The 6147-nt window shown below is 45.5% G+C and overlaps 1 non-coding gene across 1 annotated transcript; it reads right to left on the bottom strand.

Moving 5' to 3' along the window:
* Nucleotides 1-2819: 2819 nt before the first annotated feature.
* trnal-uaa (transfer RNA leucine (anticodon UAA)) lies at nt 2820-2935 on the bottom strand. The gene is made up of 2 exons: nt 2898-2935; nt 2820-2865 (listed from the first exon to the last, which is right to left on the bottom strand). It is a non-coding gene; the product is annotated as a tRNA-Leu (tRNA).
* Between the last annotated feature and the right edge of the window lie 3212 nt (nt 2936-6147).

Below are 6147 nucleotides of genomic sequence, written 5' to 3'. Positions count from 1 at the left end.
ATACTGATGGAACTTGGGGAGCACTGATTAAGGTCCATGTGGTTAAAGTCACCGGCGACAATAAACTGTCCATCGGGGTGTGCGCTCTGCAGTTCACTAATAGCCCCGTACAGTTCACAGAGCGCCTCCTTAGCATTAGGAATGTAGACCAAAGGTGAATTCTCGTGGTAAATAAAATGGTCTGCATCTAACAGCCACAAACCCCACTTTCGATGAACAGTGTCTGGAATCCAGCACAGAGTTCTTACTCCATTCCGTGTTGATGTAAATACACACACCACCACCGCGAGTCTTACCGGAGAGAGCTGCATCCGTGTCCGCTCGGAACAAGGCGAGCCCGTGTAGCTGAATGGCAGGGTCGGAAATTCCATGAGTGAGCCATGTCTCTGTGAAAACAAACGCAGAGAAGACTCTGTACTCCCGCAGAGTATTTCGTTGAAGTCGGATGTAGTCCACTTTATTGTCCAGGGAGCGAACATTAGAAAACAGAATGGACGGGAGAGCCGGCCGGCTCGGGTTCGCTTTTTGCCTGGCTCGGACCCCTGCCTGCTTGCCACGCTTCCGCTTTCTCGCACATCGGTTACGATGTCTCCATCTCCGGTTACCAGCATCTGGGGAGTCCGCGGAATTTAGGCCCGTTCCCCTCAGCAAGCCGACGTCGCGTAATTCAGCCAGCAGATCTTTGTGGAGGTTTGTTTTTGGGCGATCTCTGTATTGTAGTGGTAGCTGGCGATGGTAGATAGCCGCTCTGTTATCCGTGTGCCCTAATCGAAAATTGAGTATTAAACTTAAATTTGAAAATTAAATTAAAGTAACACCAGGTCTGAAAGGCCGCTGCTGCCGGGCCGCGCCAGTTACAAGCTTCAGTGGAGAGATGGGAGAGACTGCACACACAACAACTGTTCTCTGGGTGCTTCAGCTTTTTTTTTCTTTTCAATAACCTTGTCACCGAGTTGCTTGGAGTGTTCTTTTGTCTTCTTGGTGCAGCATGTGCCAGGACATTGACGCAACAGGGAATGGTCCCGGTGTAATTGAAACATCCTGACTGCACACAGTGATCTCCATTTAACTAATTATAGGAATTCTAAAACCAATTGGCTGCACCAGTGATGATTTGGTGTGTCATATTAAAGGGGGTGAATAGACATAGAATGGATTTTTTTTTATCATTTTGTAGATTTCATTCTCTTTTTGACACGAAATAGTCCTTCTGTTATTCAGTGCAAAAAAAATTAAACCCGTGTGGATTAATGGTGTAAAAAAAAGCATGAAAACTTTGAAGTTGGGTATGAATACTTTCTGTAGGTGCCGTTACAGTAGGACCGATGTTGTCCTTGATCCTGCCGAATGTGTGTTCTCACTCCTTTATGTCTGCTGCCCAATGGAAGGTGTGAGAAGAAGGAATGATAGGAGCGGGAAAGGTCTTTGGATTATGTTAACTGCTTTCCGAGGGCAGCAGGAAATGCAGCCGGAGTCAATGGAGGGAGGAAAGTTTCTGTGGCAGACTGTACTATGATCACTAAGTCCTTCTCTACTATGACTTCAGAAATTGTCACACCTCTCTCATCTGGACTCAACATCATTTACAATTTCTGAGCCTACTCACCACGCTGATCAAGAATCCCTTTCACAAGAATCAGAATCGGGTTTAATATCACCGGCATGTGTTGTGAAATTCTAAAACTGTTCCCATCAGGTAGTAGGTACAGAAGCCTGAAGCAAACACTCGGCGATTCAGGAACAGCTTCTTACCCTCTACCATGCGATTCCTAAATGGGCACTCAAACCTTACGTCACTTTGTCAATGTTGCGGAAAAGGTATTACTCGGACACGAAGGGAGATCGCTTTTGAAAGTCTTTATTATAACATGATACGTATTATGGAGAGCTCAACCTCTTAAAGCAGAGTTCCTGAGACTCCCCCAAAGTACACAGACTTTTCTCATTGTGCAGACATAGTGTATGCTATCAAAAGCTTCCAAGCATGTTTGTGAAATACAGAATGCAAGCAGATAATTCCTTTACTCAATAATCATGTCTCAGCACAGTACAAAATTATATAATCAGGTTACTATTTTCCTTATCTATTGGAAGCTACTTCTGCCTGCAGCCTTGAAGCGAGAACAGTTACACAGTTCAAGTATGGAAGAAACAGAACATCACTCAGTCCAGGAGGAGTTGAAGGCTGCTGTGTAAAGAAAAAAACCTCTTTAACCCCTTAGTATCTGGCTAATAAAATTTCTTCCACAGATCTCCTTGTTGATATTTTCCAGATCAACAATCCTCACATGGTAATTCCTCCACTTCCTCATAAGCGGGTTCATATACATAGGGGAAGGGTCTTTACTTTGCAGGGTAGAACTTTTCGCCCCATCAGTGTACTTGGACTGGGACACTGGGACATTACATGTACCTTAGGGCTGGTCGAAGTCCCTTTTATCAACTGACTACAGCCCATCCTCAAGAACCCACATACACAACACCCCAAAACACATACCACAGTCACTATTATAATTCCATGCATGATCTATTTTCCCGATCCGGGGAAGCATTCCCATAGCCCTTCCCACCGGTATCCTCCGCCATTAAATGTTTTCAAATTGTTCTCCCATCTTCATCATCTCCACAACCTTTTCCATTACGTGCTGGTTCAAGTCAGTTATATTTTCTAAAATATCAGGGATGTAGGTACAACATTCTTTCCCTATCATATTATCTTAATTGCTTCTTTCTCATACTCCCAAACAGTCCACGCTTTGGTCGCTCAGTAAAATTACAGTGATTGCATTATAAAAACAGCACGTGAAAAACAGAGTATTTGTCAGGAGTGGGGCTCGAACCCACGCCTCCAGGTGGAGACCAGAACACTCGCGTTTACTAGGAAGCGACATGCTCGCATTAAGTCAGGCGCATTAGACCACTCGGCCACCCTGACAGCCCCTGCAGTACTCTCTCCACATGCCAGATAAACAGCTGTATTTCGGAATAGTCTGACTGACTGTTTTGTTGAGCGGGTATACATATAAACACACTCTATATCCTGGGATTTTAAATGAATATGGACGGGATGCATTTTCTCAGATTGCCGAGCATGTGCGGAATCAGAGCGTACAGCATCACAGCACTGGAATTGTGCTGCACTCCGTTCAGGCCATCCTCCAGAGAAAGGATGACGCGGATTCGGAGAGTGTGCAGAAGAGCATCACCAAGATGCGGCTTGAATTAGACTGTTTGTGCAATAACGAGAGTTTAGTCAAACTTGTTCTTTTTCTCTGGAGCATCGGAGATGAAGGGGGATCTGACAGACGTTTCTTAGATTTTCAGGCATAGATATTGGTAGAGCAGCAGAAATTATCTCCGCTCCAGGGTTTACATGCCTTAAAACGATCCCCTCTTAGGGCATACATTTCAACTAAGAGGGGATCGTTTTAAACAAGATGTGCCAACACACTATCACTCTATGTCGGCAAGACCAAGGACTGATTGTTGTCTTCAGCAGAGGGAAAACCAAAGGGTTTTGAGCTAGTTCTCCTTGGAGGATCAGAGGCGGGGCGCGTATTTAACTTTAAATTGTTGGTATGACTATTTCCTCTGCTTTCTTAGGAGACTGCGGTGATTCAGCATGACATCAATAACCTTGATGTTCTTCTATAGTTGTGTCGTTGAGAGTATATTCTCTGTCTGCATCAAGACGTGGTACGGAAATACCGTACCTTTGAAGGGAAATCTTTAAAAAGTTAATGAATTCGGCCCAGTCCATCACGGGAAATCACTCGCAAACATTAAGCAGATCCACATAAAAAGATGTCATCGGAAAACAGCATCCACCGTCAGAGGTCGTCACCATCCTGCCATGCTCTTTTTGCGCTGCTGTCATCGGGCAGATGGTACAGGAGCCTCAGGACTCGCCCCACCACGTTCAAGAACAGTTACTACCCATCAGCAATCAGACCTTTGATCAACAGGTGATAATGTACGCTCACATGCCCATCCATTAAATAATCTGACAACCAACGATTTGACTTCAGAAACTTTTATATATTGAATAGCTGAGTATGCCAGGAAGAGCTCAGCAGACCAGGCAGCATCTGTGGAAAAGCGTAAGCAGTCGACGTTTCGGGTCGAGATCCTTCACCGTGTATTTTTTTTTCCTGAATAAATCACTCACCCAGAATTCGGTGTACGGTGATCTGTTGCAATACGATGAACAGTGTCAAAAACATAATCTCATCCTCCAACAGTTTTTCTAATCCACCTCAACAACCCAGGGTTTGTTTACAGAAAGAACGTCGCCTCGATTGAACGCTTAAAGACAAATTTTGTCAGGAGTGGGATTCGAACCGACGACCCCAGACGTCGGAAGACTTTCATTCCTTGAGTCTGGCGCCTTAGATCACTCGGCCATCCTGACAACTTTTGATGTGTGTTTGAGAACGGAATAAATGCCTGATTTGTAAGAAACGTCATATCCACTCAACCACATATATCATCCTGTCAATCGGAAATGAAAGCGAGAGTGTTACAGTTTGTTCAGGTTAGGCAACTTCTGTGGAAAGTAAAGCTGTAAAATATTACAATTCGAAGACTCGTGAGGCGCGTCTCGGCAAGAATTTGGGAAGGACGTTTGTCGAGATGGATAAGAACGCTTGGAAGACTCATCGCTTTCGCATTTAGGGAAGCGGAGAAATAAACGTTTATAGACAGGACTGAGTCTAAAAACTGTGTGGGAATTGATCGCAACAATGTCAACAGAAACTGAACGCAGGAGGTTCAATTATACCCGGCAACGCTGCTTTACAGATGGATGTTGGAAAGTAGACTATAGGGCCCAATAATCTGATGAATTTGGAATAAAGCGAAGGTTGAATGACAGTCAGAATGTTGTTCAGGCTTGTAGGTCAATGTTTAATCTGAGAGAGGAGACGGAAACAGGGTCTTTTGGACGTTAGAGCAGCGGCCTTTCTGAGAGATGGGACGCTTAACAGAACGTAATTCGCTCAGGTTCTCAGATCCAGTGTTAAAGGCACAGAACACATTAAAGTAAGACAGGGACAAGCGGGCGGCCACCGTCTAAGTAAAAGGCTCCTCGCGGGATGTGGGAGGCGGGGATACCTCCAGAGTTCCTGATGACGACACCTGAGAGAAGTGCACACAGCTGCATCTTGTAACAATCCACCCTATGGCGTGATGGACTAGGACACATAGAGTGGTAGATACACCCACGGTGCAGGACACAGGGAACTGTGGGACAGTCAGGAAGAGGAAAGGATTTAAAGAGGCAGTGCAGACCTCTGGCACTGAGTCTGGTTTTTGGACTCAAAAGGGAAGGGGAAGACAGATTCCTGGATGGTATGTTACCTCCCGGGTGCCAGGGTCAGGGACAACTTGGGTCAAATCCTGAACATTTTTCAGCAGGAGCGTGAGCAGGCAGCGGTTGTGGTCCGTTTAGGTACCAATGACATCGGAGTGACGACTTTATGCAATGGAGATTCAGAGAGTTAGGTGCTAAGGAGGAGGGCAGGATATTCGGGGTTGTGACAGCGACACGTGGCGCGTCCTAATGAGGCGAGAAATGGAAATATGATACCGATTAACACGTGGCTAAGGGTTTGGTATAGGAGACAGGCCATACGATTTTTCGAGTACTGATCTCTTTTCCAGGGAAGCTGAGACCTGTGGATAAAGACGGTTTGTGTGTGAACTGGAAGTGTAGTAATATCGTGTCGGAAAGTTAGCTAGAGCTGCATGATGAAGCTTAAACTACATTTACAGGGGAATTGGAACCAGGGTGCCAGAACAGCTAATGCGGAAATTGTGCAGACATGTTGATAAGATCTCACACAACGTCAGGAATGCAATCATTGAGCAAGGTCCGACTGGTGGCCTGAGGTGCGTATGTTTCAGTGGTAGAAGTATCTGAGAATAAGCCGGTGAACTCACTGCTTGGCTCAAAACCTGGAATCATGGTATCTCAGCCGATAATGATACTGGGTTGCAGGAGAGTCTGGTCCGGCAGTTCAGTATTTCGGAGTTCCTTTGCTTCAGAAGTGACAGAGCGGGATGGACTAAAGGAGGAGAGTAGAGTTAATGGTCAGGGAAAATTCTCGGCTGTCTTCCGTCAGTGCAGATGCTGAATTCGGCTAATCC

This window comes from Hemitrygon akajei, unplaced genomic scaffold, assembly GCF_048418815.1.
Source record: "Hemitrygon akajei unplaced genomic scaffold, sHemAka1.3 Scf000143, whole genome shotgun sequence".
Taxonomy (NCBI): domain Eukaryota; kingdom Metazoa; phylum Chordata; class Chondrichthyes; order Myliobatiformes; family Dasyatidae; genus Hemitrygon; species Hemitrygon akajei.
This window is presented reverse-complemented; position numbering and strand designations above follow the sequence as displayed.